This window comes from Oncorhynchus tshawytscha, linkage group LG12, assembly GCF_018296145.1.
Source record: "Oncorhynchus tshawytscha isolate Ot180627B linkage group LG12, Otsh_v2.0, whole genome shotgun sequence".
Classification (NCBI taxonomy): Eukaryota; Metazoa; Chordata; class Actinopteri; order Salmoniformes; family Salmonidae; genus Oncorhynchus; species Oncorhynchus tshawytscha.
Genome location: NC_056440.1, coordinates 61,930,879 through 61,945,197, shown reverse-complemented (window position 1 = coordinate 61,945,197; position 14,319 = coordinate 61,930,879). Strand labels below are relative to the sequence as shown.

The 14,319-nt window shown below is 46.6% G+C and overlaps 1 protein-coding gene across 1 annotated transcript in view; it reads right to left on the bottom strand.

Moving 5' to 3' along the window:
• LOC112263582 (ankyrin repeat domain-containing protein 11) overlaps window positions 1-14,319 on the bottom strand; it is a 138,327-nt gene that overhangs the window by 94,119 nt on the left and 29,889 nt on the right.

Here is a 14,319-nt window from a genome sequence, read left to right as displayed (position 1 = left end):
GAGATGAATAATGTAGGGTAAGTAACATTATATAAGGTAGCATTGTTTATATATTTACATCATTTCCCATCGATTCCCATTATTAAAGTGGCTGGAGTTGAGTCAGTGTCATTGTCAGTGTGTTGGCAGCAGCCACTCAATGTTAGTGGTGGCTGTTTAACAGTCTGATGGCCTTGAGATAGAAGCTGTTCAGTCTCTCGGTCCCAGCTTTGATGCACCTGTACTGACCTCGCCTTCTGGATGATAGCGGGGTGAACAGGCAGTGGCTCGGGTGGTTGATGTCCTTGATGATCTTTATGGCCTTCCTGTAACATCGGGTGGTGTAGGTGTCCTGGAGGGCAGGTAGTTTGCCCCCGGTGATGCGTTGTGCAGACCTCACTACCCTCTGGAGAGCCTTACGGTTGAGGGCGGAGCAGTTGCCGTACCAGGCGGTGATACAGCCCGCCAGGATGCTCTCGATTGTGCATCTGTAGAAGTTTGTGAGTGCTTTTGGTGACAAGCCGAATTTGGAGTCACACTCAAAATTAAAGTGGAAAACCACAGTACGGGCTGATCCAACTTTGATGTAATGTCCTTAAAACAAGTCAAAATGAGGCTCAGTAGTGTGTGTGGCCTCCACGTGCCTGTATGACCTCCCTACAACGCCTGGGCATGCTCCCGATGAGGTGACGGACGGTCTCCTGAGGGATCTCCTCCCAGACCTGGACTAAAGTATCCACCAACTCCTGGACAGTCTGTGGTGCAACATGGCGTTGGTGGATGGAGCGAGACATGATGTCCCAGATGTGCTCAATTGGATTCAGGTCTGGGGAACGGGCGGGCCAGTCCATAGCATCAATGCCTTCCTCTTGCAGGAACTGCTGACACTACAGCCACATGAGGTCTAGCATTATCTTGCATTAGGAGGAACCCAGGGCCAACCGCACCAGCATATGGTCTCACAAGGGGTCTGAGGATCTCATCTCGGTACCTAATGGCAGTCAGGCTACCTCTGGCGAGCACACGGAGGGCTGTGCGGCCCCCCAAAGAAATGCCACCCCACACCATGACTGACTCACCGCCAAACCGGTCATGCTGGAGGATGTTGCAGGCAGCAGAACGTTCTCCACGGCATCTCCAGACTCTGTCACGTCTGTCACATGTGCTCAGTGTGAACCTGCTTTCATCTGTGAAGAGCACAGGGCGCCAGTAGCGAATTTGCCAATCTTGGTGTTCTCTGGCAAATGCCAAACGTCCTGCACGGTGATGGGCTGTAAGCACATACCACCCTCATGGAGTCTGTTTCTGACCGTTTGAGCAGACACATCCACATGGGTTGTTGCCCTCCTACGGCCTCCTCCACATCTCCTGATGTACTGGCCTTTGTATTTTGGTGAATTTAGTACGACATCCAGGAACTTGTGGCAAAATTACTATATCCATACTTTTACCACAAATCTATACTTCGCGTCACAAATAGTACAGTTAGTATAAGTATCTGAACACAGCTTTATCTGTGGATTATTTGTCGGAGAAGAGAACACACGATTTCGTAAGACTCAAGATGTGTCAAAACTCTACGAAGATCCTGGATGAAAAAAAAGGACCATAAGCATTTCAGGCAAAACAAAAACCCAATGTTTGTTTTCCAGTACAAATTACAAAAGCTAAATAAATGTCTATGAATATTTCATGTGAGTTCCGACCTGTCCCCAATTTAATATAGTTGGTTTTGCTATTTTAACCTGTGTGTCATGAACGCATCTGGTGGGGATAGACAAAATCGACATGCGCACGATGGCGGACAAGCGCAAGGCGCCAGTTTGGTCAGTATAGTATATGGGCCTATACACAGAGAGAGTAATAATGAACAGTTTAAACATTTACATAATTGTAGAGCTGCAGACAGATCTCACATACAGTGCATTCAGAAAGTATTCAGACCCCTTGACTTTTTCCACATATTTTTGCATTACAGCCTTATTCTAAAATGTATTAAATAAAACATTTTCCTCATCAATCTGTACGAAATACCCCATGATGACAAAGGGATAACAGGTTTTTAGAATTTATTTTTCCAGAGCCCAGAGTTGAAACCAATCAAACATCTCTGGAGAGACCTGAAAATAGCTGTGCAGCGACGCTTCCCATCCAACCTAACAGAGCTTGAGAGGATCTGCAGAGAAGAATGGGAGAAACTCCCCAAATACAGGTGTGCCAAGCTTGTAGCATCATAGCCAAGAAGACTCAAGGTTGTAATAGCTGCCAAAGGTGCTACAACAAAGTACTGAGTAAAGGGTCTGAATACTTAAGTAAATGTGATATTTCAGCTTTTATTTGTAATACATTTGCACACAAAAAATCAAATCTGTTTTTGCTTTGTCATTGTGGGGTATTGTGCATAGATTGATGAGTGGGGGAAACAATTTAATCAATTTTAGAATAAGGCTGTAACGTAGCAAGATGTGGAAAAGGTCAAGGGGTCTGAATACTTTCCGAATACACCGTATCTATGCTTAACATATAAACAGCCTCCAAACTACAGCAGTTCTCAGGCTATGTGGGTGATTATGCCGATGTAAAGCAATTACACACGAAGCACAGATAAACCACGTTTTTCTTACAGAGAAGGAGAGAAGGAGAAAGAAAAACACATGGAATGAAAATAAGCTAATTGCCATACTATTTAAGTCCAGAATATATCAGCTATTCCTGTGTTGTGAGTCACTCCTGGGACTTCTATGACAAACAAGGCGAATGTAGAGTACTCTGAACCCAGCGCTCTGAGCCGACAGGGACCTGCCATTTTGACAGGAAAACATTCCTGGTTGAGGGAAATAGGAAGAGATGGGCAAAAAGCTGCTGGTGAAAGAGAGAAGCGGAGGGGAAAGTCCATTATTTTCTAGTTCCACAGAACCAGAATTTGAGTTTCTGGTTTAGACAAAAACAAAGAATAATTCCTCTCGTGGGTCATGCCTCTGGCAAAGGAGTCCAAATGAGGTAAACAGAAACTTGGCAATGACACTCGTTTCCTTATTAACTTCAATTAACGTTGTTGTTCTGCGTAGCTAGAATACTGCTGTATCAGTATAACAAAAACTACAGCACAAGACTCTGAAGCCCAGAATCCATCAAGAGAGGCAGGGCCGCCAGCCTGTCACAAACACCAACACCATGCCAGCATGGGAGAGAGTCCAGTCCATCTTTTCAGAACCTCTGGCACAAAAACAAACACATACAATCCCCTCTCTCCCATGCTCTCTCCCCCTCTCTCCCCTTCACTGCTTCTTTCAGAGTCAAAATTCCTGCCTTCACTAAGTCCAAGTCAAACACAAGACGCGGTGACAAGGGTACCGAACCATGTCCAAGACAGACACTAAGGTTTCTGGCAGGCACCATTGCACAGAAGCAGACAACTTACTCTGAAAAGTAAACCACCCCAAAACAGAAACCCTTCAATCTGGGGCTAATGTGAGGCCCTCTGTCCTCTGGGTTCTGGACCGGAGGCTGTTGAGATCCATTCTTTTAGGGCCTATAGCAATGGGCTCCATGGCCAAAGTGTTCCACCTCATCAGTCACACCATGCATCATCAACAGCTCCAGCAATCACCATTCCAATCCAGGCCTCAAATGAACAGAGACCGAGAGCTGCTTTCTGTTCCCCAAACAATAACAGAATGGGGGAGGACATAAAGCCTCCCTGGCGATCATTGGGAGGTCATTAAGTCTTTGCCAGAGGTCACCAGAAAAGCCACTTTTGTCCACAGAATCTTGAGAAGTGAAATCAGGACAATGAGAGAGAGGAGAGCGCCACCCTACTGCCCTGCATCAGGTTGGGCCAGGTTGAATAATGCACAGCCTCCCCGCCCCACCAAACAAAAAGGAGAAGCCGAGTCTAAACAGCTCAGAGGACAATGTGGATAGCTAACAATTTAGCCCTTTTCCTTGGCCAAAAGGGTGAGGTTGGGGCCTCAGACGGGACTATAGCATGGTCCTTTGTTAAGAAGTATCAAGAGATGGTATCACGGACTATAGTTTACTCTAAGATTAAACCATGGATTGAAATGACGGTTTGGCTGCTATTCTCTTTACTGATGAGTAAAGCTGGTATTCATTACAGAACCAGAAAGAGCTGCTGCCAGATAACAGCATTGGTCATGTGGCAGTGCAACAGATGGAGACTACCTGGAAAGGGAACACAATCTAAGACACAACCTTGAATTCCCTGAAAGAGAATCAAACTAGCTTTCCAGGCAGTGGACACATACAGACAGAGCAACCTTTCTCCAAAAAAGAAAAATTAATATGCATGTGATGAAACCCGCTTCCCACCTTATAATCTCCTCAGGTTCCCACTTGCAGGGTCCAGGTCATCACAGAGCCTGCCTCCTCATCAATTACCCTGGAGTTTGTATCGATCCTCCCAGAGGGGCTTCTATTTAAAGCACTGGGGCCAGGAGGGAGAGGGAAACCATCCATAAAGTTGGCTGAGCAAAAATGGATTAACAGGTAACAATGCTAGATCTGCATTTGGAGATAGCAGGTGAGCATGTTATATCCGTAGACCAGAGATTCTCAGTAGCAGGGTCGTCAGATTCAAACTAAGCCCATGTTTACCGCCCACTGAGACAGACAGACCTGTCGCTCACAGACAGCGGTCATCTGACCGAGTTGGCAGGCAGACAGTGGTTATCACAGGGGTGTGTTGTGTCTTCATTTCCATAAATCTGGAGCAGCAGTACACCAGGCCCTTTCTCAGCAGGGGAGAGGGAGTGTGAGAGAGCGGGATAGGGGGACCGAGAGAGAGGATGAGGGAGCACACTGCTGTCCCCAATGGAGACCGCCATGTGTCATCCTGACCACTTCTCATCAGACACCGATGGTCCGCCATTGTGGATATGACATGAACACCGAGGTGGAGAGAGCGAGCCATGAGAGTGTTCCCTCCTTCCTGCCTGCCTAGATACACAGGACCGCGAGAGGCGTGGGAAGGGTTAAGTCTGAGAAGGCCCATCTGCTGCCTCGTCTGTTCCCCTGCTTGGCTCCGTCAGAGAGCGTGGACACACAGAGACGCTCAGTGACTCGATCTCTCCCCCCGCTCTTTATCACCATCTCTGTGAACAGCTGAACAACAACAACAACAAATAGGTCCAAAACATCAATCTACTGCTCTGTTTCTCAGGATCTATCCATCTCACCAATATACCAGCCCTAAGGGTATACTACAAAGCAGGAGCAATGAGTTAGCCAGATAACTTGCCTATCTATTCTGAAATAACTTGAAATGGGCATGGCCTAATTGACTCAACAACCAAAAAAACATATCTAAGTCAAGCTTTCTTAATGAACCATAAAAACAGCTTTTTCATGGTTGTTTTATCAAAGTTAGCTGGCTAGCTCATTGATCCTTCTTTGTAGTACCCCGTTTGTGGTGAGAGGGTTCACTCCATCTAAGTGCACCAAGAGCTTATGACAGGGCAACACATTGTTTACATAAGAGGTATATGGAAAGAACAGATCTTTACATTCCTTTTATGTAAAGAGTTTTTGTATTTAAAAATAACAGACCAGTCTAGAAATCATGTTTACATAATACAACAAAGCGCTTATCCCCCATTTACAAAAATGGAAACTTCAAGTGAGGGGGGGGGGGGCGGAACTCATCTTCACATACAACAGCAATTACAATTTCAAGCATGAATTCTCCCCAGCATACAAGCCTGGGCTGATACAGAGCTGATTCCAGTGAGGCCAGCTGGAGTGAATCAAAGCCAGGAGCATGGAGGGGGCACACACACACACAGGGCCCACATTAAGTGTCTGCTGTCTGTCGCCGAGAGCCCACTGATAGATGAACACCTGGATCCGGAGAGAGAGAGAGCAGAGAGAAGCCCAGGCCTGCTTAACCCTCTATGTTTCTCTGCATGCACGGGCCAGGACACAGCACAACAAAAACAAAATGCCTTGCACCCCTACAACAGAACAGGAAACACACATTCTTTTAGGTTTCATCCAGATAGCAGTAAGTCGCTTAAAACAAGCAGGCACACTAACACTGTGTGTGTGTGTGTGTGTGTGTGAGCAGAGAGTCAGCGCAAGAGTGTTAGAAAAAACAAAAAAGGGTCAATGCAGGTAGTCCGACTCGTCATTTGATTAGCTATTTTAGTAGCCTTGATTAACAGTCATACGGCTTGTGGGTAGAAGCTGTTCAGGTTCCTGTTGGTTTCAGACTTGGTGCACCGGTAGCGCTTGCTGTGTGGTAGCAGAGAGAAGTCTATGGCCTGGGTGGCTGGAGTGCAGAATTGACCTAAGACTGCTGCTATCCACTTCAGCAACATCATGATTTAACAGGATGCTGACGAGAGACTGGTCCAGCTGCTGACCTATAGGTCTTTGTTGTTCAGTTAGATACACTGCTAGTAGCCACTGTGTTTACGTAAGGCTTTACCACTCTGTGACAACAAGTATGTGGCTCACCAACCAGCACTGGACAACAGTGATTTGACACAACCCAAACAAACCTCAACCTCAAAAGAAGCCATAGGATTTCACTAAGAAAGCATATCAGTTAGCCTAGCTACTGAGCAGTTCCGTTCCATCCCTGTATCAGCGACACGACACAAACCCACTGATTGGCCAGGGCTCCAATCAGTTGATTGAAAAAAGGGGAAAAATAATTTCACAGTTCCAACCAAGCCAAGTGGCCAAATGACAGGTGTACTAGACTAGAGGGAGCTCATTTGATGCTGACGTAACAGTCTTTTGCTGTAGCCCACACAATCTCATAAGACAGATAGCTCTGACTCTGACCCTCTCAGAGCAGAGCCCGGGACAGGTTAATACAACATTCAACAGCCTTTATGCAACCACAAGCAGGACAGGCCCAACGACCAGCCAATGACTCAATTTCTTGTTTTTGCATTGAATTATCACAGCAAGCAAAGGTCGCCCCTTCTGCCAAAGGGGGGAGAGAGGCATGCAGACGTACAGTGGGCTGGTGAACAAGGTCACACCATCCCAGGAGTGGTATTGGCTTACTACCAAGCCAGGGCTACTTGAAACCAAGGTCACAGTGCTCTGGCTGCTGGAGTGACAGCAGACTGAACCAAAAAGCTGAGAGTAGGATTGGGTTGCAACTGCCAGTGGGCTGGGCTGCCGTGCTACGGTTCTGTCCACCCAGGCCCGAGCACTTTACTCCAGGCTCCCCTGAGAGGTGGACTGGGTGGGGAGCACAGGGAATTCAGATTACTGGAAGAAGAAAAAAAACAGAGTTTCCTGAAATCAGATCCCGCCTGACATAAAACAGAAATGGAGCCATTATGGCTGCCATTATGGTGAGAAACCAGAGACGAGGGAACAAGCTACTCCACTCATTCAACCTTTAATAAGTGGCTCCCTAAAATAGGCCCGTCTACTAGCAGAGCACTCCGTGCAAGAGATTAGGCTGTGTTAGTATTTAATACAAACTCAATACATTCCATTCACCACTACAAGGGTATAGCTTACCCTGACGCTGTCAGGCTCCCCCAGGACAGCCCATGCCCAATGTTAGGGGGTCTGCCTAGTGTTGTTCAGCAGGCACAGGCCCCATTACTGTGGGTGTCCGTTAGAGGTCGGCCGATTATGATTTTTCGATAACGATACAGATTATTGGAGGACCAAAAAAGCCAATGCCGATTAATTGGACGATTTTTAAATTTTTTATTTGTAATAATGACAATTAATAATGTAATAATGACAACAAAAACATCAAACCTGAATTCACGCGTCTCTTCCGCGTGAATTCAGTTTTGTTGTTTTTGTTGTCATTATTAGGTTGAAAGTCATGCGTCCTCCGATACACAACCCAACCAAGCCGCACTGCTTCTTAACACAGTGCGAATCCAACCCGGAAGCCAGCCGCACCAATGTGTCGGAGGGAACACCGTGCAACCTTGGTTAGCGCGCACTGCGCCTGGCCCGCCACAGGAGTCACTGGTGCGCGATGAGACAAGGACATCCCTACCGACTAAGCCCTCCCTAACCCGGACGACGCTAGGCCAACGTCGCCCCATGGACCTCCCGGTCGCGACCGGTTACGACAGAGCCTGGGTGGCACAGCTGGCGCTGCAGTACAGCGCCCTTAACCACTGCGCCTCCCGGGAGGCCCGTTTAACACTCATTTTAACTTAATATAATACATCAATCAAATCAATTTAGCCTGTTCAATTTGGTTTAAATAATGTAAAAACAAAGTGTTGGAGAAGAAAGTAAAAGTGCAATATGTGCTATGTAAGAAAGCTAACGTTTCAGTTCCTTGCTCAGAACATGAGAACATATGAAAGCTGGTGGTTCCTTTCAACATGAGTCTTCAATATTCCCAGGTAAGAAGTTTTAGGTTGTAGTTATAGGAATTATAGGACTATTTCCCTCCATACCATTTGTATTTCATTAACCTTTGACTATTGGATGTTCTTATAGGCACTTTAGTATTGCCAGTGTAACAGTATAGCTTCCGTCCCTCTCCTCGCTCCTCCCTGGGCTCGAACCAGCAACACAACAGCGTTACCCATGCAGAGCAAGGGGAATAACTACTAGAAGGCTCAGAGAGTGATGTTTGAAACGCCATTTCACTTCGGTTACACCAGCCTCATCTCGGGAGTTGATAGGCTTGAAGTCATAAGCAGCGCAATGATTGACGCACAACGAAGAGCTGCTGGCAAAATGCACGAAAGTGCTGTTTGAATGAATGTTTACGCGCCTGCTTCTGCCTACCACTGCTCAGTCAGATACTTAGATACGTGTATGCTCAGTCACATTATATGCAACACAGGGCACGATATTACTAGATATTATCTAGCATCAACCATGTGTAGTTTACTATTGATTATGATTGATTGTTTTTTATAAGATAAGTTTAATGCTAGCTAGCAACTTACCTAGGCTTACTGCATTCGCGTAACAGGCAGTCTCCTTGTGGAGTGCAACGAGAGAGGGGCAGGTCCTTATTACGTTGGACTAGTTAACTGTAAGGTTGCGAGATTGGATCCCCCAAGCTGACAAGGTGAAAATCTGTCGTTCTGCCCCTGAACGAGGCAGTTAACCCACCGTTCCTAGGCAGTCATTGAAAATAACAATGTGTTCTTAACTGACTTGCCTAGTTAAATAAAAAAGGTAGAATTTTTTTTGATGTGCATTTTTATTTTATTTTAATCGGCACCCCAAAAAACGATTTCCGATTGTAATGAAAACTTGAAATCGGCCATTCCGATTAATCGGTTGACCTCTAGTGTCCGTGCCTCGGCTTCTGCTCTCACACTCAACACTACATTAGCCTGCTAATCTCCAGCCCCGTACAAACAGCTCAGTCATCATGATCCCGAGAGAAGAGAGAGGGAGGGAGAGACCTGGCAGCAGTCAGGGGAAAAACCACAGCGTCACTCGGGGATGGGGGAGGGAGGGGATGGGGGAAGGACAGAGAAGAGGATAATGGTTGTTGTGGCTCCTCTTTCTGCCATCTTTCCCGCTCGCTCACCGCACCGATTTCAACATGGACACAATCATCTCAGAAATTGTACACAACAGCTGCAAGTGAAACAGCAAGAAAAGTAATGATATCGAAGCAAATCGCTGAGCCAATGTTTAGAGATATTTATTGATCGTGTTCTATAGATTTTAGAATATGATCATACATTTTCTCTGTTAGTCATTTTAATATGGAGTACTCAATTCACACAGACAGACATCGGCAGTAAAGTCAGAAATAGAGGAAAACTCTAGTGTTTGAGAAGATTGAGAAGTAGGCTAGCTGCCCTGGAGTTGGGCTGACCAGTCTGGTGACGTTGACCAACTAAGAGGTGAAAGGCAGAAATAACCAATTTATCTGCACTAAATCCTATCACTCATATCAAACTGTTCTTTCCCGTAAATACAACACTAACAAAGTGCAGAAGAGCACTGTGGTGTAGGCCTTTTCACAGTCAGGCTGCTGAGCTGACACTTTACTCCACCAGTCAGATATGGTGAAACAAATCCTTCATATTTCCATTCTCGCTCTACAGAGAAAGAGATGAAACACGTTACACTACAAATAATCCAATTACAGCTTGCAGATTGAGCTGAAAGGGTCAGATATAGAAATAATGCACAATGACTCCATGGCAATCCATGTTCTTTAAACCACCCAGACAGAGTTCTAAACAGCCTGGCAAACAGACAGAAACACAGGCTGCCAGGAGACGCTGTGGGAGGGCCCCTTTAACTCACATTAGAACAAACACAATCATTTGTTCCACTGGGTTTTGTTTTGCCCCCCCCTGTACAGGTACAGTGCCTGGCGGGTACATAGCACTGTTCAGAGGTTATTGTACTGGAGGGAGAGAGGCAGAGGGACAGTGAGCAGGCTAGGACCAGTCAATCTGGTCTCTTGGACCCTGATTGAACAGAATCACGTGAGGCCATTGTCTAGTCTTGTCCAATGCAACACCACTGTCATATCTATTGGTTAAAGGCAAAGTAAAGAGGCTACTGTTATCCTGTTATTCTCAGCGCTTAAGCCAAAGCTCAGCTCTAAAATTAGATGTAAGATCTAAACACAGACTTAGTGTTTGGACGACTCGCTGATGGGAACTTGGCTCTGGAGAAGGGGAGATAGAACATTAAAAACATTCTGTCCCATCTACAAAACACCCAGCCAACTCCTCAGCATCCAGACAGACACTACAAATCTGACCATTTCAGAGTAGCACTGGCTATCTATCATCACAGCCAGTCCCCTCTCCTCCGCAGTCACTGTTTTGCTGTGGTGGGTGAGCTTGGTTCTGACAGTGTGTGTGGGAGTGGTGGGACAAACACTGGTCTGCCTGGCTGTCAGCAGCTCTGAGCCATACCCTTGAGCAGAGCATGAGAATCAACCCTGACCTCTGAGCAGCACATTCTTTTCAAGCCAGCAGCATAACATCTCTTCATTAAAAAATGGATACATCCTGTTCTCCGCTTACACACAAACTGCATTCAAAGCAATGTTCTCTTTTGACATATTGAAGATTGAAATCTTTTTCCTTCCCATCTCATCTCCCCACCACTTCATACCTCACGGGAGAGAGCCCTGTAGTCGGCACTTACAAACAATTTTCTATGTAGTTGGCGCTATTTGTCCTTTTCATTCTCACGCCTAGATTCAAATTTCCAAAGCCCAGTGCGCCGATTGCCCAACCTGCCATCAAAACCCATTTCCGTGGCAGAGTCGGACGTGGCCCCATGTACCTTCTTATTACTACAGCTACCTCCAACCCCTTCCGAAGCAGTGGGGCTTCGCCTCTGAACCTGTGCCATCTGCAAAGACAAACACACAATACAACGTTTCTGCCATCAAGCCACACCCAAAGGTCAGTGTCTCAGCCCGTTTGTCAAAGGGGTTATATTTGATTGCAGCTGGTGACCACACATTTCCGAAATCCGCATTTATAGTTGTGTCCTGTGAGTGGACAGACAGAAAGACCGCTGGATGATACCTACCACCTAGCTACGGTGGATATCGCCGATATGTGATGACTCCAAAATCGGCATTACGGTCTGGCTAATGGAAAACGCCGCTGTGCATCTTTCAACTAACCTGCATTTGGCGATACTTGGTTCTCTATTCGGGAAATATAGTATCTTATAAACGCTTGTGCCCAGTTCTATGTGGTTCTACCAAAAAAAGAAATCGGAAAGTTTTGTGCTGCCGAGTAGGTTCCTCGCCATCTTAGCTGCCGCACATCTAGCATTTCCCAGCAGGAACTAGGATTGTCCGTGTGGCTCGGCCAAGTGTAGAAGATGACAGCACGTCACACAGTGCGACCAAAACAAAGATCTACATCTGCAAGAGGCATTTCTCACTCAATACAAAGCATGGATTTAATATCTGAATTGTCTCTGGTTTTTGTAACCACCTGCACATTTATAAGATACACTTTTCCCTGATTTCGAGAACAAACAAAGTGTCAGCGAGTGCAGGTTAGTTGAGAAATACATGTAGGCGTTTTCCATCAGCCAGACCGGAACGCCGATTGGAGTCGTCACGTATTGGCGATACCCACAATAGCTACCAACATCGCTCCCTCTGCAGTGGGATGAGAGAGCTCGTTGACACTTCCTTTCAGGGTGTGTTTGAACATGAACCTCAGCCGATCCACAGCTGCGCTGATTAATGGCACAATGACAACACACGCTTGGATATCATCTTAAAGAATGGTTTCTCCTCGGTGCTTCGCTCTAATGATAGGGAACAGAATGACAAGGAAAACCTTGGGCAAAGGCATCATTTTAGCCCCTACCAATCCTGCTCTTCACATTGTGCAACAAGCCTACTAATGTACAAACCTTCAAACTTCTGCTCAGATAAGCTACAGAATCACGAGACATGGGCCTATGCCACAGAACAATGTAACCAGAACAATACAGGTCTGCAACATAAGTGGTTAACGGGGCACACTAGTCTAGTCAGAAGGTAGAGAAAAACCAATACATTTGGCACGCCAACACCGCAAAGGTTCAATCCATTGGAGGGTCCACAACCTCCTATATCATCTCATCATTCAACGTGCTTACAAGAAAACCTAATCACAACAAAGTTCCCGTTTTCTTCTGCCTTGAGTTCACATTCCTCAGCGAAAGATATGAGTGAAATGCCAATTTGCAGGGTAATGATGCAGAGTTTCTCTCCTCCCTGGCCACAGAGCCATGCCTGTTTGGAGCACACAGACTCTTTCAATAGAGCATTAGCATGTGGCCTGCCAGGGGGAGAGGTAGGCGGGTGGGAGCAGGGTCTTGAGGAACAAAGCCCCTATAGTTGTCTCAAGCCTGGCTATGAGAGTTATGTAATATGACTGGCAGGGCCCACTTTCCTGTTCAGAGTGCTGCAGACTAATCCTATTGAAGAACAGGCCTACTTTGGAAAAGGGGAGGGGGGAGAGGGAGAGAGAGAAAAAACAAGCTGGTAATGAGCAGAGGCAAAACGGTGTAGGGAGAGCATTCACAGGAGAGACACCCTTTCATCTGCACTACCGTCCAACACAGCACAACTCCCAACCAGCAGATAACGCTGAGAATAATATCAGCACTGCTGAGGGCTGGGAGCAGGCTACACACAGAGAGCGAGAGACAGAGAGCGAGAGACAGAGAGCGAGAGACAGAGAGCGAGAGACAGAGAGCGAGAGACAGAGAGCGAGAGACAGAGAGCGAGAGACAGAAAGGAAGAGTGGAGAGAGCATGAGACAGGGAGTGGCAAAGAGCGAAAGAGAAGAGAGAGGCAACAGAGCATGAAACAGAGGGAGAGAGATGTACACCGTAACCTACGTCTGTTTCTGCTAACCATTGGCAAAGTGGAGGATGTAGAGCAGTTAAAAATAAAATCTGATTCTGATTTACTCTACTGGTGCCTGGAAACCATGTGACTGGCATCACATGAGGAGAGGTGGGGGGCCGTACTGGAAGCATAATGGGCTTTTTTGATCAGTTTCCACTGACAGTAAGCAGATCCGGTATGATTTCAGGAGGTAAACACCACTAGCTTCCGTTGCACAAAGCGTCTGGCTAAAGAGAAGGCTACAGAAGGAAGAGTAGAGCAAAATGAGAGTAGGGAGGGAACGAGGGGGGAAATCGATTGTTCAGCGCCCATGCTGAAAGTCTCTCTGTGTGCCGTGGGGAAAAGGCGGCCGTCTCTTCAGAGGCGTGGGCTGCCACTACTTACTGATCGAGCAGCACGGTCACATGAGTCGCATGCGGGAGAGGGACACTTCATTAGTGACACTGAGCTCTACGGGAGCGGTGACCTACTTTCCAAACCAAGTTGCTCGCCACACAAACAACCATGCACACACACACACACACACAAGCCCACACCAGCTAAAACACAGAACCCCTTTAACAAAGGGACAGGAAGGCAGGGCCTGGGCATGCACTAAGCCCTGCTCTTAAAACACACATTCCAGTTGAAAGTGCAGGGCTTTAAAGCTGCCAGCTGGTACTAGCATTGCTCCTGTCTGGCCCTCTCCCACTCATAGCTAGAGAGACTGGCTCAACCCATGGCTTGAAATGATAAGTCTATAGCCACACACACAGACCGGTAGGCAGTTCCACAGCAAACCCTCTCTATGGTGCCATATGAGTGACGTTTATTTAGCATCCGAGACGGTTTGGAGAAATCTGAGGAGTCAAAACAACAAGACTACTGGAGTACAGGAATACGGGCCTTAGAAAACAACCCCCTTTCTGTAAACAACGTTTCAAAACATTATACAGCGTGTTCAAACCTTCAGTACGTTGTGACAAACACAGGGACCAAGAAACAGAGAGGCTCCAGAGACAAAGTGGAGAGAA